At 51.5% G+C, this 25,178-nt stretch overlaps 1 protein-coding gene across 2 annotated transcripts in view; it reads left to right on the plus strand.

Annotated features, from left to right (window-relative positions):
- Positions 1 to 581: 581 nt before the first annotated feature.
- celf2 (cugbp, Elav-like family member 2) overlaps positions 582 to 25,178 on the plus strand; it is a 76,319-nt gene continuing 51,722 nt past the window's right edge. Inside the window, exons 1-2 of one of the 2 annotated variants that reach the window (XM_085902674.1) lie at positions 582 to 682; positions 2,502 to 2,585. The gene's annotated coding sequence lies outside the window, so the exon portion shown is untranslated. Of the gene's footprint in view, positions 683 to 835; positions 1,298 to 2,501; positions 2,586 to 25,178 lie in introns of those variants that run through there. The other variant, XM_085902675.1, reaches the window with a different exon arrangement.

A 25,178-nucleotide genomic window follows, 5' to 3' on the forward strand; every position in this document is an offset into this window, starting at 1 on the left:
AGGGTGTGTCCGCGACGCGTGTGGGCCTATTGACATATGACGTGTTGAAAAACTGTTCACGTGAACATGACGACTTTACTCATTCATACACGCGTGCCTCAATCCGAGATATTGTTGAATATAACAGCTACATAATGTTTACACCATGACCAATTCGTCGTTCAAAATTCATGTCGATGAATGAAATTGGATTTATTGGCCATTGTCTCCCTCTAGTGGTTAATTGGTAGTTGTGAGCCTTTCGGTGACGTCGTCGATTATTTATTCACTATCTTAATCTCTGTCCCTCCCCTCCTCTCTGTTAGAAATGTATAATTTCCAACTTGTATTCTTTTTCTCTCTTGCCGTTATATATTTTACAATCTTCAAGTTATCTTTGTTGGAAGGTGCAAAAAAAAAAAAAAAAGATCCAGCCAGCACTAGCTGAAGCCATGAAAATAAAAAGGTGACGAAAACAAAGACCAGGTCCGTTTTAGTTATTGGGTGCAGATGACGTGGGATTAATTTGGGAAAAATAAAACGTTTTCGAACAACAGGCAAATAATGATGACGTATCCTTGTTCCTGCCTGCGGCGGTTTGACTTAGTTCCCAGTCGGACCTTTTTTTAGTGACGGACCAAACAAAAGAACAAGAAACTCGCACGAGTCTGCTTCAGTACAGCGCTGGGTTAACTCTTTGTCTGTAAGTTATTTCACATCATCATAACTTCATTGTGTGGTCTATTTATTTACGTTTCATTATACTGTTTGAAACTCGCGGTGAATACTGTTCGTCCTGCCGACGCACTATTCACTTTGCCCACGAGGTGGCTGCAGAGCCACGCTGTAGAAATCACGTTGCTTCATATGCACGTGTGCATGACCGACCGTCTAACTTTTGTTTTATTTTTGTAAAGAGACAACAAAACGTCACATTTTGTAAGGTTTATTTGTGCAATTCCAGTCTTACAGACAATAGAAGAGTTGACTGAGGAAGAAAAGCAAAAGAAAACCTGCTCGTCATGACCTGGCTGCCTAGCTAGCTATTCCGAACCTAGCGATGGCAGACTAATCCTGGAACTGAACAGTCAATAGTTTTCCATTGTCTCCCTTTGGCCAAAAGATGGCAATGCAGTGCAATCAATGATTTCTCTCTCTCAATAACGAGCGACCTTAGTGCAGCGGAAGCAATTAGATGTCTCTATTTAAGCAGTTGTTGATGAAACCTATCAGTGCTCGTGCTTGAGCGTTTTCTGCGCAGCTTCATGTTTTATTCCGGCGGCTTCGTGCCTGACTAGCTGGAAACCGACGTCAGGGGGTGAGTTTCAATTCCGTGGATTTACTTGAATTATTATTAAAGATGATTTTATTCACGATTTTTCAATCATTTTTAGAGGACGAGTTATTAGGTAAATACTGTATGTCTTAAAAAAAAAAGAAAGTCCATCAGTGGGGGTTCCATCTACAATTTTATTTTTTTAAGACATACGTTTGGACCGGATGGCCTATTATTTGTATTAATTAATGAATTGATTTATTTATTTATCATCGGTATTATTATTGTTTTTGTTTGTGGTAGTAGTCATAATTTATTTGACTGGAGTTGAAGATAATTCTGAGACGACGGAGCGAGAAGCTAAGAATTGAATTGAATCATGTAAACATAGTTTCCTTTTAGTATTCTAATCATCTAAGTCATAAAAATGTCCTCACACACAAATCACGCCTCAGTATATAACAGCAAAAATGAGCAGTCAGTAAATTCTCAATACATTTCTATTTGAAACAATACAAACTCAACCAAGAAGCCATGTGTAAATATTTTTCCAAATTTGTGAATTGACAAGTCTTTTGGTGTGTTCTATTTGTGTTTTTATTTTTTGAATGCGCAAACATAAAGCCTATCATTCCATTCATTTAACAGCCTCATAGCAAACGGTCTCCGCTTTGGTGCCGTGCTGCCTTGAGGTAGCTTGGGTCCTAATTGCTCGGCAGGCTCAGATGCAGCCGCTGAGGCGTTCACTGACCCTTGGACGTGACCTCTGCGGGGTGCCTCATTAACGAGGGGAGGGGGCTCGGGGACGCCCGCGATGAGGACGGATGTCAGACATAACGAGCGCCGCTCTTTTTTTTTTTTCCCCCACATCATCGATCGCTGGCAACATGCGTGTTATGGGACAACATTTTTCGATTCATTGATCATAAAGCAGACAGTCATTACCAAGGCCTTGGAATATTTTCATTTGTTAATTTCAAACGTATGCAATTCTTTTTTGATTGTCGTATATTTCCAAATGGAATGTTTGCATTGACGTAGTACTTAGATGATTGCCTTTCTTGTCCATAATAGATAGATAGTTTTATTTTTTCTTGGTGTTAGTCCAGCCATCAAGGATTTTTCATGTCTGGGTGATTAGCACAAAAGAATGGATTGCTGTATTCTGTGGGTATACCCTCATTATTTCTTCTTCTTTGCTCGTCTGACAATATTGCACCGTTTGAAATGATCTTTGTTTTGACAGGGTACGTTGCAAGTGGACAAGTGGCTCGCCTTCGATGTATTACCACAACAGGCTGAGCATTGCTGGAAGCGCAAAGCAGACAAGGTGAGTGTTGTGTGCCCTGCTTGCTGTTGTTTCACATCATATGGAAGGAAGCACATCTGTGCGGTGAAAAAAAATGTTATGTCAGTGTCTTCACAGTCCATGATTCATTTTTATGTGAGTGAACATCATATCAGCAGTGTGTGATGATGTGTCGCAATTGCGCTGGGCAGCCGGGCTGGCTGGCTGGCTGGCTGGCTGGCTGGCCGGCTGGCGGCTGCTTGCTCCTTTTAGTTTGCGGCCTTGCAGGTTGCTTGGCCTTTAGGTGGCAGCGGCGTGCCGTGCCGTGCAGTGCCATGCACCAATGACAGCCGGTGTAAACAAAAGAGAAACAAACCGACCAACGCTTAGGGCTCATTATTTCTTCTTCTTTGCTCGTCTGACCCAGGGAGGGAGGGACGGAAAAGAATGCAAAAGTTGACTGCATGCTCTCGCTGTCAAAGTTTGATGGTTTTCTTTTTTTGCCTGCTGTTGTTACGGCGCCGATGCCCGCTCGCCGCTTTAATTGATAGCTGGGAACGATTGCTGTTGTGATGCGTATTTCTTCTCTTTTTGGAACTTGAATGGTCGACATTTGAAGCGCCTTTGTCGCAAATGTCGACGGTTTTACATCGTCTGCTAGCATCGAGCTATTTCGTCAAGTCCAAAGTTAGCTCGCCGAGCAAAGAATGGAAACTAGAAAGGCCCGAGTTGTGGCGGGTGACTCGCTGTTACCGCCGGTGGGGTGGCCACGAGCGGTATCGCAGGGTGAGCGAAAACTCTCCTTTGCGTCTTGGTGTCACAGCGGCGGAAAGTTTTAAGAGCGAAACACCTCTGAACTTAATTACCCCGTGACTAATGAATGTTTGATTGCGGAGTTCCCTGGGGCTGTCAACAGCAGATAATATATCACAAACTTTGAACGTAGCACTAATTGCTTTGGCAACAGCGTCACCGCCATTAGAATAATGTGCTTCTAAATGCACAAATCTTAGACAAACTTGATTTCAATTTTTTTTTTTTCTTTTCTTTTCTTTCCCAGCCACTGCCATTAAGGACCATTGTACACGTTTGAGATTAAAAATAGATGTTTGCGCTTCAAAGATGAGCGTAATGCGCCCGGACGCGCGCCGAGCGCCGACGTTTGCTCTGACCAGCACAATTTGAATTGTCAAAGCCGGTATCGCACGTGGACGAAGCGAGCGAGGCGTATCAAAGGCGGCGGCAGGCGTGTTGAAGCGTCCAGACAGCCAATCAGAGGATCGATGGCAGGCGTGACTTAGCCAATGAGCCATCGTGTTATCTCGCTGGCCACCCTTCATCTCGCCTGCACTTTTCTGCCATTGTATTGATGGAGTTTTAGCCCGGCCGCTTCCAAAGTGAGCAAATAAATCTTTGGCTCGCCCCTCGATTACGCGGCGCAGCCATTTGCACGGATCCCGCCGCTTTGATTTCGCAATGTGAAATTTACTAGGCGGCTCTATCACGCGTAGACAGATAAAGTGTCATCGAGCCTTGCTTGAACCCTGACATTTTGTTTTCAAGTGGCCAGTTCCAGGAATCCCGCCTCGTGAAATTTGGAGAGCAAAAATGAAGCCGGCGCGTCGAAAAAGTCACGGAATGTCTGCCGCGGTTATTTGCCAAGACAAAGTCCTCCTTGAGATTTTGCCCTGACTGCTGCTAATTTTCACCTTTGTATCTTTGGATTTTTTTTTTCTTGCTCTGTGAGTTTGCTAAAACCTTTCGGTGACAGAGTCACCACCCCCCTCCCCTCGGCAGCCGTTGGTCAGGTTTTCCCCGCTCTAATGAACCTGGGTGGTCTCAGGGCAGCTTCTCCGGGCTTGATTAGGATCCTCATTAAAGAAAGGTCCGCAGCCGACTCCCCTTCCTTCCCATCCCCCCCGTGCTCTCTCCTCCGTCCGACAGAGTGGCGTTTTTAATTACGGCATCACTCACATTGCGTGCGTTTGTGGTCACCTCTGAAAGAAAGTAATGAAGACGCTTTGTGTGTGCGTCGTAAAGTTGTCAGGAAGCCTCGCGGAGAGCACACGCGTTCTTTAACGTCCGACTCGTCGTCAGGCCTCCGCCGAGGTGCTAACGAGCAACAACATCTCAAAAAGAAGGACGGAGGCGGCGAGAAATGCTAAACGAGCATTTGGGAAATGAAAGCGCACGATGCTGAGGCGAGGCCCCCCCGCCCCCTTCTGGAGGCGACGTTGGGCAGATCAGATGAGTTGGCTGACAGAAAAGACGTGAAATCTCATTACATTGTCCAAGAGGGTTCATCTCTCTTTCTTCCCAAAACAATGCCACAGCCCGCTAACCGGGGTCACACGCGGAACACCGCCACAACGCCGCGCCAAACGTGCCTTTGTATTGTCGGCGTTAGAGCGCCTCGTTGTTGCCGCGAGTGAGCCAGAAATGACAAAAACAAGGCGCCAGACCGTTTTTGTTAGTTGTATTCCCTCCACAAATGGTGAAGCCGCTCTTGCTTCCTTTTTGACGATCCCCACGTTTCCTTTTTCGATTTCTACTCACAGTCTTCGTCTTGGCATCTTTCCGCGCGGTCGGGCGCGCTGAAACGCCGTCTCATGGGTGGGATATTTTTAACATCTCTGATGGAATCTAATTAGCGAGCTCGAGCAAGTGGAGAAGCGGTCCAGCGCCGCCTACGAGCGAGCCAGCGAGCGAGCGAGCGGTCGGGGCGCGCCCGTGACGAGTTTGCGTGGAGGAACGTGCGAGGCGCTTCTGCTTCTTTGGGGGCATTTCTCCAGCCCCCGCATTAGCATTTAGCCGTCGGTCGAGCCGCGTTTTACCTGGAGCGCTCTCCGCTAACGCACAGAATAAGTGTTTTGCACATAGTAGTTATCTCCCCACACGTGAATCAAATGGCACCGTTCAATTGCTTCGAGCGCTTCAGTTGTCGGCTTTGGCTGAAAAAAGAGAAGGCGGAGGTCCGCTCGAGCACTTTTCCCCCGCTCTTAATGATGGTGATGATGGATCAGATTTTATACAGCGCTCTTGGAGGGACTAAGGACGCTTAACAATAACCCGTGAGGGGGTCATTCAAATTCGGAATATGTTCCGACTTGGCCGGGGCCTGGCTTTTTCTTCTTTCTTTTTTCCGACGCCACCGAGCCTGCCTTTGTCAACCGGTCCGAATCTCGTGAATGGATTCCTTTGCTAGCATCTATGCACCTTACTTTGAGCCCTTTTTAAGCGCTCCCTATTGCGATGGAGACGTCTCGGCACGAGCGGCTTTCATCTTGACAATTTGTCCTCCTCGTTAGCGTCTCGCAGATGAGGTCGGCGAACCGCATTAACCTCTTTGGGCCCGGCGCATAATGGCCTTTGTCGGCGCGCCGCTAATATCGCCGGGTTATCAAAACAATCTGCTTACGATAACGGCCGAGCGCCGACGAGGCCTTGTTATTGTCGCCGTTCCCGAGGGACGGCGAAGTGACGGCGTGTCCGCGTGCTAAACCGCAACGGAGGACCAAATGCGCTCCGCCGTCAATAGGAAAGTAGCAATTGGTGTCAAGCGAGTACGTACCCGAGGTTGTCGTGGCATTCTTGTACGTCGGCTGCGGAACCAAAAGCGATCGTGTCGGGCCTCTCCAAAAGCGTTGCGCGTTGGCTTCGACTAGTTTCTGGGTCTTGGGAGGCTCACTTTAGTGCGTTTGTGTGCATTTGGCTAGCACGGCGCCGATGGCTTTTGAAGTGTGTTTAATGAAGCCGGCGACCATCTGCCAGCCCGCCCAAATGACACGGCCAGCCACAACTCCAAACGCATTCAGAATTGAATCGACGCACGAAAGGAAAGGCGGCCGGCCGCTCCCCCCTTCTTGTCAAGGCTGCCAGGTGAATCCGAGATGGCAGTTGACTCGCCGTCAGCACGTCTCGCTTTCCTCCTCCTGCCAAACAACGCCCCCCTAATTGGACGTCCCTCGACGCCATCGAGACGCGTGAACTTGTCAAAACGAACCGGCGGAATCCGAGAGGCGTTGGCATTCTGTAATCTCAAGCAAAAACTCTCTGTCCGTCTTTTTTGAGGCAAAATGAGGCGACGTCAAACTCAACGGTGTGCCGCCATCTAGTGGTCGGCAGTGGCGGCGCCGAATAAAATGACGGACTGTACAAACAACTTGGCGGAATACTGTGCTAACAAACGCCGGAAGAGAATCGTTTTCCCCCCAAGTGCCGCGCCAGGCCGGGTGAGCGCCCGCCCGCCAGCCAGCCGCGTAAAACCTCCCACGGCTGGCCGTTCAAAACGCGCATATATACATGTCAGACGGAACGCCGCGCGGCCACCTAATTGCCTTGACAGAATTAAAGGCAGAGTGCACGTTGTCGTCGCTGACGAGATTCCATTAGAAGCCATTAAAAAAAAAAAAAAAATCGCGTGGGAGCCGTGGATGGCGAGGCCCCCCCCCCCCTCCCCGCCTCCTCGCCTCCTCTTCTCTTACGCACCAACACTAATGGAGGCGCACTCGCGAGGCGGACCCTCCTGACGGCTCCGGTGGCGCTCGGCCGCTCGCTGGAGTGTGTGGAGGCCGCTCGCTACAGGAAATGCGCGTGGGCGGGCGGGCCTGCCTGCCTGCCCGCCTGCCTGCCTGCCCGCCCGCCTGCCTGCTAGGACTCCACACTGCTGCTTTCAGCCCAAAGCAGTCTTAGCACACTTGCAAAGTAGTTTCACTCAAGTCTTTTTTTTTTTTTTATTCGGAAAAAAGTGGACTTAATCTGCAACAAGTCGTATTTTGCAATCTATTGAGAATACATCCATTTTTATGGGAGAGTAAATGTATCATTTTCCATCAAAATGGTCATTTTGGCAGCGTGTCATCTCGATTTACTTTTTGCATGTAACTGGATGTGACAGTTGGGGGGTCATGTGTGACGTCATCCAAAATATTTCTTTGCGCTTCTCGTTTGAATTGAAGCGCAAAAGAAAAGAAGACGACCGAGGCAGGCTCTCGCCATCCTCCTCGTGCCTTTAAATATCATCGGGTGACATTTTCAAAGAAACGGCAAAAAAAAAAAAAGAATCTCCCGCTCGCATCGTTAAATGGCCGCTTAAATGATGGCGGAGTCCAAGTTAAGACTGGTTGCGGTGTCAGCGGGAGGCCGGGAGATTAATTTCTAGTCGCTTTCCCAACATTTAGCTCATGACGTGCGGCAAATACTTGAGAATGCCACGCCACCGCGTGTGCGTGCGCGGGTGTGTGGGCACGCACGATCCACTAAAATATCGACCCCCCCCCCGCATCTTTTCACAAGCCTCCCTGACTCAGCCCTCTCCTCCCCCTCCTTTGGCCCATGGCCCGCGGTGATGCTTCACCTCTGTAACCAGGAAGTGGGCGTGTTGAGCAAAGTGGGGGGGGGGGGGTCATGTGTTCGACAGCGGCCCGCGTTTCTGCTTCTCATCGATTGTGCTCGGAGGCTGCGAATCAAGAGGGAAAAAAAACTCTCTGTCTTGCGCTTTTGATGTAAGTGGAGCGAGTAGGCCACGGGGAAGCAGGCCAAAAACCGACCCGACCCTCTCGAGGCTCAATTCGTGACGGACGAGCCTACCGAATTCGGCCCACTGAATTTTCTCAATGATCAACATGGCGGTCGACATTCGCTGTCAATGCGTGTATCGGCGTCCCGCTCAGTCTGGACGGTGGCGTTCCGTCTTTCCGATTAGCTCACTTGACATTCGACAGACTTTGCCACGCATGCATTTGAATACATCAGAGCGCGGGAGGGAGGGGGTGGTCCCAGCTGCCGCGCCGCGCTCCTCCATCACACACCAGTTAGCCTTGTCGAAGGTAATTAAGGCGGGAAGCATCTGCTTGGCGCGCCTCGCACCTGCCGCCGCTCTGACCGCGCGCAGGAAGTTGCGGCGGGCGGGCGGGCGGGCCTTTTGGTCGTCATTCTTTGCCTTTTCCTACATTGGGTATTGTGAAAAATGTCCCAGCGCCATTTGAGTTGTTTTGAATGCTCCAAACGGCTGCGATTGAAGTCGTTCATCAAAATGGCCCGGTTGGCTGGCGCCTGTCCTCCTTGGCTCTTGTTGCAACACTTGCTGACACGCATCCACATCCAAGATACAAATGTGACCTGTGTGTGATGTGAATTGTTGTTCCCTCCCACAATGCGATTGATTGCATGCCATTTCCCCAAAAGAGATTTTGATCCCATTTTTTTCCAAAAGACTTGATCCATTTCCTATGATTATTTTTTTCAAGATTTTTCAATTGCTCGATTGTTTTTATTGAGTTCAATGGTTGACCTTTGACCTCCGAGTCCCTTCGCTTCCGGCGCCTCCGAACGGGAAGTGTGTTGGTTTGCGGTCCGGCTCGGCCGCCCCGCGCCCGTCGCTCGTCCATCACAGCCATTGATCCTCGCGCGCGCAAGTAAAGCCGGCCGGGCCGGCCGCGTGGAGGCGTCTCGCCGTGTCATTCATCCATCTGCCGCCATCGATCGGCCGAAATATACGACCGTTTCTTCCCACGGGGGCGGCGGCGGCCCCGTGCGAGACGTATCGATTTGCTCATGCCTGTGCGTGGCCCGCGTAGGCCGCCGCCGTGTCGCGTCGCCATTTATTTTGTCCCGGTAGACCGATAAGACTTTGACGTCGTCCATCAAGGCTGCAATGAGCGCATTAGTCAAAAGGCTGACAGCGGCAACTTCATATTTGGGGAGAAGCCAGTGATGAATGGCGCCTTCGACCCGACGTGTGTTGTAACGTTGCCGTTTGAATAGCTGCCATCCGAATAAGTGCCCGCCCATCAAGAGTGAAATTAAAATCCAGGGGCAGATCTCCGCTTTGGACTTGCGAGTTCATCAGGTGGACGTGCGTCAGGCGTGTCCCTGCTTTTGCCTCCCCCGTGGCTCTTTTGTACGGTGATTTGCCCCCCCCCCCCCTCCGGCGCCGCCTCTTTTTGCCACGCTGACCTTTAAAAGTGAGCGACGGCGCCTCTTATTGCGCGCCGGGCAATAACTGTCGGCCGGCACGCGGCTGGCTAATCTCGGTCGCCACGTCAAGTCGGCTTTTTCCCCAGCAGCGCGGCCAACACGCGGGCGCTAACAGCGGGGCGAGCTTTGGAAAGGTTACCGAGCTCAACGCCTGCGCCGGAAAAACAGCGCCCGAAATAAACCGTAGACCCTGAGGTCACGTGACCTGCGGCTAACCTTTGGTTGGGTTCACTCTGCGGCGGCGAATCCCGCTTGGAGAAGCGGCCCCGCGGTAGACCTCCGGTAAGAGGGCCGCCTCGGCAACGCGGGCAGGTCCAGTGTGTTAAAAATGCAACACGGACACTTTTGAACTCGCCAAGAGGAGAGAGAAAAAATGTCCCTGCACTCTGAGTGAACTCTGAGTGTTCACAGGAATTTATGGAGATGAGGCCGTCGGCCCGGGAGCTCCTCCTCCCAGCGCCTCAAAGTGGACACGCTCGCTCCCGAGTTTCTTGCCGCAACACGAGTCGAAGCGATGCGTGTCGACAAAAGTAGTGCCGTGGCGTGCCGCCGTCCCGTTGTAGGAACTGCGTTGCGCTGAATTGCGTAGCTTCCTTTTGAACAAAGGGAGCGTGAGAGAGCGAGTCGCCGTGTTAAATGATGTCGCTGCGAGAGGTCAGCGAGTAAAGCGGGAGCGGCGGCGCCTCGTTCACGCCGCCCCCCCCCCCCCCCCCCCCGTCGCGATCGTCTGCGGCGACGCTAATACCTTGCGGAATTCAAGCGCTGACAGGTTATCATAATCCAATTTCAGAGACAACGGCGGCGGGCGAATGCCTCGCGGCGTACCGAGAGGGAATGGAAAAATCGTGGCCCCGGCGGATTAAATTACGCAGGGAGAAATAATTAGAAGCGACGCGGGAAAAATATCTTTTTGCGGGATTGCGCGCTCGTCAACAGCCGTCGGGGGCCACGCGCGTGACCTATGACGTACACCTTTGGCGCCTTTGATGGCGAGGACATGTCCGAAAAGTAGGAAGTAAGGAACAGCGAGAAGGTATCTGTACGCCACCGTTCCTCGGCAGCAGCGAGTCGACATTAGCCGCATCGATCGCGTCCGCTCCATCGGCGGAAACGTGCGCCTGAACCGCTGACCTTTTGTTGCTTTCGAGGGCGTGAACACAAATTAGCCGTGGCCCAATAAAAGCTGACTGTGGCTCTGATTTACGGCCGCCACGCTGTTTGCGAGCGACGAATTGAGCCGGGAGAGATCCGGCAGGCCGTCGCACGCACGCACGCACGCACGCACGACCTCGGCCTCTTTCGATACGCTACTTCTATTCTGTCACAAGTCAGATGTAAACATTTGACATTTTATTCTCAACTCATTGCTTGATTCCTTTATCCTTAATCATCAATCTCGTAGTCACCAATAAGAAGAAATATTCAAATAAAATCACTCCTGTAATCGTAATGTCATTCAAACAATATTGGTTTGATTTCAATGAATATATAAATTGGGTGATAAATTGGCTCGCCCACGCGGGTGCGCGCTGTCGTCACGGCGACGGGGCGGCGAACGGAACGTCTCTGCAAAGCGCCGCGGCAACCCGAGAGCGAAGCGGGCTGGACGACTTTTCCTCCTTCTGCGACGACTAATCACAAGCCGCCGATGGCGGCGCCGGCTGTCGTTGGCGAGCTTGAGCCTAGCGCACGCTTCCCTCAAGGCGGTCGATAGCAAATCGACGCCATCTGTCGGAGCTGGGGCTGTGACCCCTTTTTGGGGGTTTGGACCCGGCCTTCGGGAGCGCAGTCAAAGCTCGAGTGAAATCGGTGAAAAAAGTGCAACGTCGAAAAAAGCCTTTGTTTTGAAATGGGCCGAGTCTGACAGACTCCTCCGTAGACCGCCACGCGCCGTCCCCTTTTCTTCCTCGGCAACAAAAAGTGACGAGAAAAAACAATGGCCTTCTTCTCTGGGATGCTAATTTCCATTCTAATTGCGTCAAAGCGCCCCCTCCTTTCACACGTGAGAAGCGCGTACGTGCGAGGGTGTTGATTAGACGGGGTAAAAATAAGGCATGGAGGATTTTTATGCTAATTAGCCTTTAAACCTGCCTCGCATCAGCCGGCCTCTCTAATTAGCATCTTTTTTGTGTGGCAAGAGCGAGGATGGCGAAAAAGGAGGCGCAGCCGTGTGAATCCCGCTTTTTTTTTCCCTCTTTGCCGCGTGAATCCTACTTTTTTTTCCCTCTTTGCCGCCTCCGATTTGGCCGCCGAAGACTCCTCGCGTCTTTCCACTGTCATCTCGCGCTCCTTCCCGTTTGGTCCGTCCATCTGCTTCACGCGTTTGTGTGTGTGTATGTTTTTTTTCTCCCCCAATTAGCGGCAAATATTGGCCCGGTCCGGTTCCTTTGATGAGGAACGCTTGTCGAACGGACGGCTAGCAACACCGAGCGCTAGCGTAATGTGGCCCAGAGCTGTTCCCAATATGAATGCATTTTCAAGCTTCTCGTCGGTCTGCGAGCACCGTTAGGATTTGGATCACCGCACCGCCGCTCGTGTGAATCCGCTAATCGGTCGCCAAAGGCGGGCTAGCAAGTCCAGCAAAGAAAACGGCACGCTCGCAGATCCTTTTGTGGTCATTTTTCGCTCGCAATTTGACGCTCGGCTTGATGGTTTCGCACGTCCGCTGTTAAACGTCGTCGGCCGATGCCAATTCCAGCAATTATGTACATCCGGGTCCCAACAAATGGCTTTGTCCGTGCGCGGCGGCAACGGCGGGGGGAAAAAACGTGTGGCGCGTCTCCGGCCGGGCTCACCTTGAAGCCGCTCAAGCTGCAAATTGACAGCCTGCGAGCTGGCCGCCTTTTACACGGCTGCAGATTTCAAAAAAGAAAAAGCGGAGCCCGCATATGATGCGCCGACGCCATGGCAACCGCCGCGCTCATCCATCCGGTCCACGGGGTTGGCGTCCTGTTAAGTGAGCACTTCCTGGGCCATCCTCACGAGGCCAATCGCTGCGCAAAGTGACTCGGCGGAATATAGGAGGAAGCCGGAAAACAGCGGCCGTCGCTGTTGTTGTTTTTTTTTCTCTACCCCATCTCATATTTCATGCGGCGCTAATTGAAACTCCAGAGAATTCCACCGCTACCTCTTTTGTCATACTTTGGGCGACTGGGGAAAAAAAAAAAAAAAAAAGGTGGCCAGATCTGCAAAATGAAGGAGCGGCAAAAGGGGACGGAGACCGCTCAATTAAAGGAGACTTATTGTGCATTGCCCCATCTAAATCTCATGCCAGGCGCTCCGTGACTCCATGGCTCAAGCAGAAGCTTGTTTTGGGGGTTCAGGGCTCTATACTCGCCATACATTGTCTTTTTTATTTTTCCTCCATCCTGCCAAACTGAAGAGAGGGTTTGCTGCTCGAAAACATCAAATTGAGAATATCTATTTGTCAAAAATGGCAACAATGTCTCAATTAGGTTGCCACTGACTTTACAAGCTCAGAAAAAGTCCATTTTATGTCACATGTCCCCTCAAAGGTCGGAAACAATGCAGGGCGGTGTGTGTGTGTGTGTGTGTGTGTGTGTGTGTGTGTGTGTGTGTGTGTGTGTGTGTGTGTGTGTGTGTGTGTGTGTGTGAGAGAGAGGACTTTTGCAAAGGTGCAAATAAAAAGCAAGAAGAGGTCAAACTGCGGAGCAGCAAAAGCGGCGTCCAGCGGCGCCATTGATTTTGCTCCCCCGGCCGTCGAGCGGATAAAAGAAGGCTAACAAAGAGTCGGGCGGAAGAGCCGCCGGCCGCCGCCGCCCTCTCGCTGAGCCCGACCGCCGCGCTAAAAGCCACCTCGCCGACCCCCGCCGCCGGCCGAGCACTTAGGTCATCGCCGTGCGAGTTGATCAAAACGGCTGCGCGATGTGGTGGTGAAGCAGCACGTGGTTCATCGCAAAATCAAATCCTTTGTGAGTGCGCTATCTTAGACAATATTCAAGTCATCAGAATGGCATGGACACTAGAAAAGCAAGGTCTGCGTCTATTTCTTTTGTTTTGGAGCGTGTTTTGGGCGTTTTGGCTCGCCCCAATGTTGAACATGATTGAATTAGCGGCGGCGGCGGCGGCGGCAGCTCGTTACCAAAAGGCGTCTTCATTAAATAAAAAACATGTCGGCCGTTAGCTAACAATCACAAGCAATTAGGTGCTCCGACAAGTCGTCTGTTGATTGCACCCATCTGCCAGACGCAAACAGGTGGGCCCCCGTTGCCGCAGCCATCGCGGGCGCCAAACATTTGGCGGAAAAGACAAGTTGCGACGCCACCTCTTTTGGGATTGAAATTGCGAGTCGGTTCGGATGCTAGGATATCAGAAAAGCAGCGGTGATGCACAGATGCCCGCCAGAGCCCCCATCCCGCCACGGCTGCCACCTCGGCTGAGCATTAGATGAGTGCCTTTCTCTAATTGCTTTCTTCGGGGAGAGAATTAGCCGGAGCCGTCCTGAGTGCTCCCGTGTGGTGGGATGCATAAAGACGAGCGCAACCCAGCCCAGCGGCCGGGCCAGGCCAGGCCAGTGTCAAAAGAGAATTCATGTCGAAAATTCAGCTTGTCTCTCTCTATCTCTCTCTCTCTCTCCATCTCTGTTGGCCAAAGCCACCTGAAAGTTTGGCTCACGTGAGCCTTGTTGCTCTTCAAGTCTTGACTCGTGCAATTTCCGCATAGCTTTTTGTCGTTGTTTGTTTTGAATAAGATGCCAGTGGACAGGGACGAGGGCATCCCTCGCTCTCGCCAAGCTGGCTGGTATCTTGACTATTGGCATTTCCTATGGCGACTGTCACGTACGACGGCATTTCGTTTCGTGTCAGCCGACCGACCTGGACTTTGGAGGCGCGAGACCGAAAAAGACAAATACGCTTGACTGGACTCGAGCGCAGCTCATCCTCGACAAGTCGTGTTGTCATTTTGGATCCCGTCTGCCAAAGTGCACGTGCCGTCAATGAATACTCTATATGATTTGAACACATTTAACATTGTAATGAATCAAGTAGAGATTTGACGCTTTGAAGCGGGACGGTGGCAGAAGAAGGGAGGGAGCGGATGAAGGGATTCAATTGGGGGGGCAAAGTGGTCTGATGCCTGCCACAGCCAGATAGCGTGGCAAAAGCTGCCGAAGCGTTGGTCGGGCGGCCCGGCCCTGCCCTGCCCTTCCCGACCCGATCCGACCCGCCTCCGCTCGCTCCCTCTTTAATAAAAACAAGATGGCTGCACCGCGTGCCGCTTTCATATGATGAGCGTGGTTTTTTAATATGAATAGCAACATGCGGAGGGGAATGAATTCACGAGCGCGCGGCGGCGATATTGGCGCCGTTTGACTGGCAGCCTCCATAAGCTTTGCCCGGGATATCATAAAAAATCCCTGTGAGAGGCGGCAAATAAAAACAACGGGATAAAGGTGCATGGCGCCACCAGCAGATTCCTGGAAGAAGAAGAAGAAAAAAAAATTACCCTTCACGCCCCCGCCGTCTTTGAGCTCTTTTTCCGCTCTGATTATCTCTCCGCCGCTCCGTCGTCGTCGTCTTCATCTGCATCCTTTTTCCGAGGCGGCTTTTCATCATGTCGACCCTCCTGGCACCCGTGGCTCTGTCCCCGGGGGGGACTTGGACTTTCATCCGGCAAAAAAAAAAAGGAGAAACGCCCCCTCAGACGCATTTGATCATGTTTTCTCCCTCGCGCTTGGCAGGTGACGCAGCTTACGATGTCGGCGCTTTCATTATTACCATCGTTGAAACGTTGCCTTCCTTCCTTCCTTCCTTCCTTCCTTCCTTCCTCGCTGCCTCCCTTCCTCTTTTTGAGCCAATTGGCTGGCTGACTCCAAAACAAAATACACAAACGCAAGATAGGAAAGCAATGTGAAATATTGTTGAGTGTTTGTGCTTGGTTGGAGATACTTTAATAATGCAGCTGAACTTGACTTGAAGTGTGTGTGTGCGTGCGTGCGTGTGCGTAACCCATCCTGGCAGGTTTTAATGAAATTGCGCACCTCCACACTTGCACCTTTGCTAATAAGTCATGTCAGCAAAGTGGGTCACGGGAACAAAGAGCATAGGCGAGCACGGGCGAGCATTTTGCCGGGCCCTCAGAATTTGCCATCCATCCTCCGTTCATTAACAAATGCTAATAATTCCGGCAGCTCAATCCCAAAGAGTGGGTCGGCGCGAGGTGTTTATCTAAAGCTGCCTCGGGGGACGTTTGCGCCATCTCACTTTCCGCCGGCGCCATAATCAGGCGGCGTGTGCGCTAAGCCTCGGGGAAGCGTTTGGCCCGTCAGCCGCCGCCGCCGCCACCACCTTCATTTCACAAACGCACCTGAGCTCAGCTCAGCTCAGCTCTGCTCAGCCGAGGTCTGGCATCCCACCCCTCCCTCCGCCGACGACTATTATTTGACACCCCGTCTTTATCCTCTTCTCTTGAGCGCGCCTCGCTTTGCATTACCCGGCCGGCCAAAGGATCAGAGCGGATGATTAATAATATTTGTTTAATATCTGGAGAGGCATCCGGTTGGTCTGGGATTTGTGGATGTTGGGGCCATCCTTCTCTTCATTCAGGACATTTCCTTTCGACAAATAGGTAGCCAGGCTCAAATTTGCTTCCTCCCAGCAAAAGGAGAAAGATTGCAGCGCACGTCTGAAAGGCGTCCAAAGTTTGCGCCTGTCAACTTGACGTCTGTCAACTTGGCATTTGTCATCTTGACGGTGTGGCGCCAAAGACGAGCGAAAGCGTCTTTCCGGCCCCGCCCGGCAGCCGTGTCTCTTCCCTGTGTGTGGGCGCGCGCATTCATTCTTCCTCCCTCCTTTTGTTAACGTGACAAATCTCCTCTAATGACTCTCTCTTCTTGCTCTTCCGTCAATCCGCCCTCGCTGGCAAATTTCCTTTGACGATGGAGCAAAATAAAAACAAAAGCTTTCCCCAGACGGTCGGCGTTGAAAGCAGCCGTCACCGTTGACTGACTGACTGATGACTGACGCGCCTTGACAAGTGCTGCGGAATACAACCTTTGACTAGCTGTTTCTGCTAGCTAGCAATTAGCATCTTTTGCCCACCTTACATTTATGACATTTACGTTCCACTAGAGGGTGGCGAGCAGAGCGACGGCGAAAACCAATTTTTTCCATCGCTGTCAAAGTTGCTTTGCAGTCGTCCGTGTGCAACGTTAATGACGGCGGAATCCATTTTGAACGGCCGTCACCACGGCGGAATCCATTTTGAACGGCCGTCACCTCGCCCCCCCCACCCCCCGCCTGCCCGTCTTCACAATAACAAAGCAGGTCAGGCGTGCGCGCCTTCTCTTTCTTCTGCGTCGACTTCTTCTTTGTGGTTTGATGCCGGAGTGCCGTGACCTGGCATTTGGCTGACTTTTCCAGGTGTTACCGTGGTGACATGTTGCCAGCCCCCTCCCCCCCCCCGGGTTTCTGACACGTTATTTGCTCGACAGGAGCGCTTCGTCTGCGCGTGACAAACATTTGTCGGTCGTCCGCTACTTCGAGACGCGTGTACCCACAGACAGCGAAATCACCGAAGCTGGTTTTCAAGCCGGGCTCCTGCGCATGATGTTGTTGTCGTCCGCATTTTCTCTGGCTCTTGGATAGAACGTGTGCGCAGCTCTTGTCTTGGCGGAGCCGTTGACCTCGACCTCCCCGCGCATCCCGGCAATTTATCGTAACCCCGGCGGCGCGGCGCCGACGCTAATTAGCACAAGGCCGTCGGATGACGAGAGAATAAACACCGTCTGTCTGGAGCTCTTTGCGCTTGACGCAAAAATCAATCATCTGTTTCTTGGCGAGAACTGAAGTCGCCTTTTGGACTTGAGAAAAGTCACTAATTCAAATCTTTCTGCCTCCGTGACGGATTCTGTCTCGTGGCGTTTGGGCTCACGGCGGTTCTGTGAGCGACAGACACCTGACATTCATTAGCGGTACCGTGAGCGTGTTTTGCGCGTCGAAGCTACACAAATACGTCTCGTGCGTGTGTGTCACCGAGCCGGCGGGGTGTCACATCTAAGTGTCGGGAAGGCAGCCGGCGTGGCTCGTTCCAAACAAGCGGGCGCGCTTTCATGTCGCCGCATTAGCCGAGTCCCCCGCAACGCCGGCCTCGTTACTTGGGCCACGTCGGGCGACGCCCCCGCCGCTCCGCCGACATTTCTCCGACGCGCTCCCCCCGTTCCTTTCCTTCTTCTGCTGGCTTCTTTGATTTTTGCCCAGCCGCGGCAACGATGGCGACTTAGCGCCGTTGATCGGCATCAGGCGCCACGGCGGCGGCCCTCAAGTCGACTCGTTTCGTGACAGAGCTCGTATTAATATTGAAATGAAATGCAATTGATTTGTTGCTTTTGAAGACAGCCTTGTATTCTAAAATGTAGGTGTAAAAACAAGAACAAACAATTTGTCGCCTTCACGTTTCGTTGCCTTCCATGAAAAAGTGACCAGCTTTAGAAATTGCGGCAAAGTTGCCGAAAGAACCCGCAAAACGAGTCCGTCTCCGTCGCTGGTTTTGGCGCTCCAATTGAATGGAACCGGTTGCCATGGAAACACACGCTGCCTTTCCTCCGGTCGGCCGGCCGGCCGGCCGGCCAGCTGGCCGTCCTCGTTGCTTCCTGAAAATTAGGGCTGATTTGAGCCATATTTAAGCACGCTTAAAAGCAGATTCATGTCCGCAAGCTTGACTGCGGGGCATCTTTGAATATTTCATTGGGCCGTTTTAACGTGCCGTCCCTCCGCCCGGTGGCGAGCGGGCCCCGCCAAATAGAAGAAAGAAAGCCGCCTTAGATGGGCGCACGTGTCCGTGTGACAGGCCGCGTCGCTTCTGTCATTAAAAATGATGTCAAATGGGGGAAAAGAAGACAAGAAAGTGCCACGCGCTATTTGCAGCGCCACGCTCGTCTTATCTCCCCTGACGGCGTGTTTGCTCATGCGGCAAATCGCACGGCTCGCATTAAGAGTCTATTGACTCCTGTTAAGTGCTTAAGTAAGTACACATTTATCCATATCACGGACACTTGATAGTGTGTTCAAGCGCCACCAATCAATCATCTTTAAGTCAGGCCAAAAGGCTAATGACGCCAATATTTACTGGCTCCACGGAAACCCAGACGTACGTACGCGTACGCCTACAAGAAGTCTCTGGGAAAAGCAACAAGCGCGCTTGAAAATGTTGACAAAGCAGGAAGCCTAATGATGTATTTGTCAAAATAATGACGCTCGGGCTTGATGAGGTGTCCCGCGTGACGGCGCAGGTGCTTCCCTGGCCGCGTTCATTTCTTCTTCCGTTGTTGGTTAGTTCATCAAGTCGTCATCAGCGCTAATTAGCTCCAAGAAACGTTTTATAGCAAGGGAGCAAAATGACGGCAAGGATTCCTTTTGCCTTTTTCTATTGGTGTGTATCCGCCATGCATCCAGTGGCGTGTGCATACGTATGGATGTGGCGTAGCGACTTGTCACCGGGAAGCAGCTGCACTTCACAACCACACCAAACCTGTGAAAGAACATGCAGTCTCTCCCCCGGGACCGCTGCCTTTAGTGCCTGTTTGTGTGTGCGTGCGTGCGTGCGTGTGTGTAGGCGGATGGATCCTTCTGGAGTCTTGGCGGAGGATGCTTTTTTTTGGGGGGGGGGGAAAGAAAAGATTCTATTCTTTAGTTTAATTGTTTTGCGATTCTCTCGTTGTTGTTCTTGGGGGAGTGGCCCCGCCCCCAGACGCAAATGTATATCTATTTTTCTAGATGTACACACGTAGCCGTAACGTCTCAAATTAGCGAACGCTCTAGCGCTTGTGGATTGATTATTATGATGTCTGTTTTTTTCATCCTCCTTTGAGGTGTGAGATGCTCCCAGCATGTTTGGTTTTTTGCAACTCTGGCCTGTAGATCTCTGTCTGATCCTGTGACGCGCACACGTGCCAATCAAAGCACACGCGCAATGGCCGCCTTTGTTGGGGTGCTGTAGCGTGTTTACGCTTCCCAAACATTCCCAATCCTCCTGACAACATTAGCACTTTCGGTCCAGCTGTCACTAACACACATGCACGCGTGAGTGAGCGCACGCACTCGGCAATGCCGCCGCAGCAAAGTCCCAGCGGGCCTAATTGGATGAGCCGGCTGAGCGCAGCACTATTATTCAGCACTTTTGACAACAACAAAAAACTCTTGCCTGTGTGTGTGCGTGCGTGCGCGCGCGTCTGACACTTGAGGAAGCCCTCGCTTCGTCTCCTGCGCTGACACACGCGTCGCTGAGGGGGGCGCCGTGCAGCATGTCACACCTCGCTAAAAAAGAAATCCAGCAGCCGTCATTGAGCTGGCAGGCAGGAGCAGGAGGAAAAAATAAGAAATGGAAACAAAACCAAAAAAAAAAAAAAATTCCCGCTCTCTTGTATGTGTCGCAGCGCTCGCTAAACTTTTTCCTTGGAGCGCCTCCTCGGTTAGCGTTAGCCTAGCACGGCAGGGCTAATTCCGCGGCAGTCGCCGGTAGCCGACAAGATGGCGACCGCTCGGTGCTTTGCCGACGTATGATCGTATGGGGGAGACCAATTAGCGGCGAATGACGCAATATTTTCCCGCCAGAGGGAAAGTGTTGCAGCTGGAATTAAGATGGGTGACAGTGTGGAGGAGGTTGCAAAGCGAGCAATGCCGTGCCATCCAGAGTCAATTAGAGCAGTGCTGGGGGGGGTGATCAGTAATGCAAACAAAATATGCCATTCATGTATGGCCCCAATCTTGTAAAGGGACATGCAGTACATGTACAGTTGTTGTTTTTTCAGGGGTCATAAATGATTCGGCAATTATTCAGCAGAAAAGATGATCTTTCATTGATTTGAATGCCATTAGAATCTGCATTTTAGGGGCCACAAATATGAAAAAGGTCCTTTTGAGATGGTCACGAAAAGATAAAAGGGAGCAGTAGTTGTGTTGTATGATTTTGGATGGCTTCTTTTAATTGTTTCTTTTGTCATCCTTTGATCACCGAGCAGGTCATAAATCAATCACTTACCGGCTGGCTCCCTCTCTCCCTCCCTCTCTCCCTCCCTCTCTCCCTCCCTCCCTCCCTCCCTCCCTCCCTCCCTCCCTCCCTCCCTCCCTCCCTCCCTCCCTCCCTCCCTCCCTCCCTCCCTCCCTTTTTGGACAAAATGGAAGAAATCCTTTCACTCTGCCGGCTTCAAATTGGCAATAAATCTCCAACAAAATCAGGGCAACGCGTCGGCCGCTTGTTAGGATGTGTCAAACGCTCGGAATGTTTCCGTTTCCCGCTCGCCGCGTCTGCTTAACGACGTCACGTTTGACTTTTTTTTCCTTTTTTTTTTCCTTCTCCCGTGTCCATTTTGCCTGTCAGGTGAAAGCGGACGTTGTAGGCCATTACTGGGAGAAGGGCTCCCCGCAGACCGAGTTTTTCCCCAACATTCACTTCTGGTTAGCGGCGAATACGGCCCAACCTGGCAGGTGAAGAATAATACCTATGCACCTATGAATAATAATTTGGCGCAAGGAAGCCAACGTCCGATCAGAAGGCAAATGTCGTGGCAGGGCAGGCCTCCCCCTGCTAACGTGCCACGGGCAGACTTTGATTGGGATCTTCCAAACCAAGGCTTAAGAGTGTTATTTGGTCTGGGCGTTCCGTCCATCCTCCCCCTCCCTCAGCGTCTTTTGTCTCGGACTCGCTATTCCCATCAGCCCGCGCGGATTAGCGCGGGGAGCTAATGAAATGTAATTACCTCCTCCTTCCGATAAGAATTGATCGGCTCGGGGTGCCTCGGAGGCGCTCTCGTCTGTCCAGCCGAGTTTTTTTTTTTTTTTTACTCCCCCTCCTCAGAAGGGGCCGATGTAGTGTCCAGAGTAGCCTCCCTCATTCCCTTGACCCCCCCCCCTCCATCCACGGGGGATTTATTTCCTGAGCGGTTTCCACGACAATGGCGATAGCATTGACAGGTCTCGGCGGAGCAAAGTCAGATCTGTCCGATGCGTCCTCGCCCGGGCCTCGGCCGGCCGCAGTGAGATTTTGATCAAATGAGCCGGATTAGCCGGCGTCTCGGCACGGCACGGCTGCTTTTGGCGTACGGAGCAAAATGCTCTCTAGCCGCTCCCGCCCTCCCTCCCTCCCGTGATGACTTTTGAACAAAGTGTGGAGAGACCTTTTCAGGGATGTTGTCTACTTGGGTCATTCATTCATTTATTTGTTTCGAACACAACTTTGTCTTTACCACATGATTTTAACGTTTGCTTAAGATATCCATTGACAACAAGGTACTTTTCTTCCTACGTCAGCACAGTTTGTGAGAACTTTGCTAGCTTTTTATTCACCTGTTGTTGGGTTTTTTTTGGGGGGGGGGGGGCATGCGAGCATGGGTACATGGTAGCAGCTGTCTGGTAATTACACCGTTAGCCAATTAGCCGCCTGAACGTGTGCCTTTATTCGTTTGTTTGTAAACTCGTGCGAAATTTCTCTTTACCACAGTTATAATCTTTTTATTTTGTGTGCTTTGTTTTAATTTGAATAAGCAATTTTCAGGGGAAAGGAAATGAATCTATGACACGCCTCTCGGTTTGTCCCCCCCCGCCATGATACTATTTGAATACAGTGCACATTTTGCCGCCGTCCGGCGGACAAAAGAAGCGCACCATAATGCAGCGCTGTGCATTTTCATGTGCTCCACTCTTTTTGTTGCAAAAAAAAAGTGTTTGTGCTCAAATAGCGGCAAAGTGCGTCTCCCACGCACATGGCGGCGGCGGCGAGAGGAAGCGGGCCAGAGCGTGGGAGGGGGCGAGGGCCAGAGAAGCGGCTGGGGGGGGATCGATGGAGTGGCCCGAGCTTGCGAGTAGACAAAAGCCTTTCCCAGAATGCAGCGGGGCTCCCGCGACACCCTCCGCACGCTCGTCGGTTCACTCGCTGGCCGGCTCGCCCAGAGCAGAATGCTCAAAACATCAATAAACAGCGCACTAGCCGGCTCGCTGGCTCGCTCGCTCGCTCTCGGCTGCGTTTTGTCTCATCGATTGTTGTGTTACGGCCAAATGACGAGGCCGAGGCCTCGCCGGAAACGTTTTGCCAATTCCTGGCTTTGACTTGAGAGAGGAAATATTGAGATACGAGCCTTAGCTGCTGCTGCTGCTGCTGCTGCTGCTGTTGTTGTTGTTGTTTTAGCCCCAGCGTCTCTTCCGGGCGGGGGTCCTGCCGGGTGGCATTTGGGCCTCAGATCCATGGCGCTAATGAGATCATTCCCATGTGTCATCCATATTTGATGCGCCAAAGCTTTAAAGAGCGCCACAGCTGGGCTTGTTTGCTAATGAATGACATTTCCCCTTTAATTAGCATTCCCACGCCTTTTGTCTCTTCTGGCCTTTTATTGTTTCCGTCCGGCCGCTTCTGTCCGCCCCTTTGGCATTTCCAGGTCGCTCGCAAGACGGCTCTCCACCTCGCTCGCTGGAACATCAACGTTCCGACACCACAAACAACTTCATGAGAATAACAATTAAAAAAAATTTTTTAAAAATCTCAATTCGTACAACTACTATATTATGTTTATGAAGTGTATTATTATCTCTTGTTGACACAAACATTTGTTGGCCAGCGGGAGAAGGTGTGACGCCCGTGTGCGTTTGTGTGCTTTTGCAGTTTGTCCAAACAATGACACCAATCACAAGAGCGCTTGTCGTTATTGATCGTCAATCAATACTTTTATTGCCTCGCTAAGCCCACTCTGCGCCGCGACTCGCGCATCGACTACTCGGGTGGGGAGCGGCCACTCGGGATGGCTTGCGCCTGCCGCGTGGTTACTCATTCTGCTCTTATACGTAGAAAAATGGTCATTGCCCAAAGCTTTCAGGCGAAGCTACGTAGCCATCAACTACTTTTAGCAGAGCTCAATCCGCAATTTCGAAAGCTCCACCGGGAACAAAGTGTCGCTGTGTTATGACACCATTTGCGCCTTTGAAAGTAGCCACCTTAGCAGCATTGAGGACGCCAGAGTTGATGCAAAGTAAAACAATCCAAGTTTGCGCAAAGTGCCCGCTCGTCGTCATCTCGCCTTTGTTTACCATCCGGCGCCGTTATGGAGTCAGTCGACTGTTTGTCTCCCCGCGGAGAGCTCGGCGCTCCATCTGTCTCTCGGGCTTAGCGCCCCGCCGCCGTTCTCCCGTCGCCACCTGTCACGTCGGCCATGTCCAACTGTCAAACACTTTGCTGGTGAGAGAGGGCCAAAATGGGCAAATCCAGAGTCCAAAGACTTTGCGTGCGTGACTGCGTGCCTGCGGGGGGGCGCTAGACAACGGGGTTGACCAAGGCCGCAGAAAATGGAGTAAAAAAGAAAACACGACCCAACGCGATCGTATCGTGCGTTAGCATCGAGGAAGATTCCGAGGCTTTGGATGGTTTGGTGTTAACGCTTCCAGTCTCCAATCAATGATCCGAATACTTGCGGGCAAAACAAAAACCCCGAAACTAAAGCAACGCGCCGATTGCGAGAGTCGTGATCGTATTTGGCCGCCCGCCGACTGTCCAACCTCCGCCGAGGCCGCCGGGAATGGTAACGTCCGCCAGATGTTGCCCGGCCGGCTTTGCTAAAGACCTGCCCGACGTATCCCGACAGCTCCCCCCGGCTAATCCACTTTCGCCGCTAATCCGCGTTCGCTCGGCGGACCCGTCGGGCACTTTTTTTGATGCCGACCGGCTTCCCGTCCTCTTATGGAGACGGCTGTCTCGGGAAAACACACACACACACACACACACACACACACACACAAAAGCCAGCGCCCGCCGGCCGCTTGATTTCCTGATTTCCAGAGTGTGCGCTATCGATCCCGGGAACGCTGAGGGGGGGATTTAAGCAAGTGAATTAAGGTTTCCCATTTCAGCAACAACGCCGTTTAAGCGCCTGACAAAAGCTCAGCCGTCAGGTGACATGTGTTCCACACCAGATAATAAAACGCCTTCACAACTCCCGCTGCAACAGGAAGCTAATGGCTAGCCTCGTTAGCATTCGTGTCGAATAACCTATACAATTAGAAATCACGCCAGACGACTTCTTATGCCCTCCAGGCTGCAGTCTTGCTCATTTACTGGTTTTGCCTTTCCACTTATAAATTAATGAAGTTCTCCCTCTTGTCACATGCGATTCCACGGTCGGCCACTAGATGGTGGCACACTTTTTAGTTTGAAGCTGTCAACGTATTTCAAACGCACCCTAGTATTTCCCGCAGGTCACGTACCTCTTGTCCAATTGTCTCGGATGACGCCGACAGAAAGCGACAGTTTTCGAGTCAACGCCATTAGTACAGTTTGCCGAGCATTTCACACGCATACAAACGTTGCTATCAACCAGAAGCAAAAGTTGGAAAATGCAAAGCTTTCGAGAACTTACTGGATTTATGCCGACTCGGCGAAAGCTTGTTATTGTTTTGGGGTAAGGAGCGTTTCCCGAGTAAACAACCACACGTTTGTGAGGAAAAATGCGCTGCTTTGCAATATCGACAAATGCCGGTCGGCTTCTTTGTAGACCCGCCAGACTTTCTTCTCGTCATTAATTACCATTACAGTCGTTATTTGTGTTTCAACCATACTTTGTAGGTATTACAAAGCAATTTTACAAACGCCCCTCAGGATCCAAGATGAGGAAAAAGGACGGATAAGAGTCCAGCTGTGTTGTGCGTTTGTCACGTGGAC

The sequence above is a fragment of the Syngnathus leptorhynchus genome, chromosome 21 (genome assembly GCF_054491065.1).
Source record: "Syngnathus leptorhynchus isolate UIUO chromosome 21, UIUO_Slep, whole genome shotgun sequence".
NCBI classification, from domain to species: domain Eukaryota; kingdom Metazoa; phylum Chordata; class Actinopteri; order Syngnathiformes; family Syngnathidae; genus Syngnathus; species Syngnathus leptorhynchus.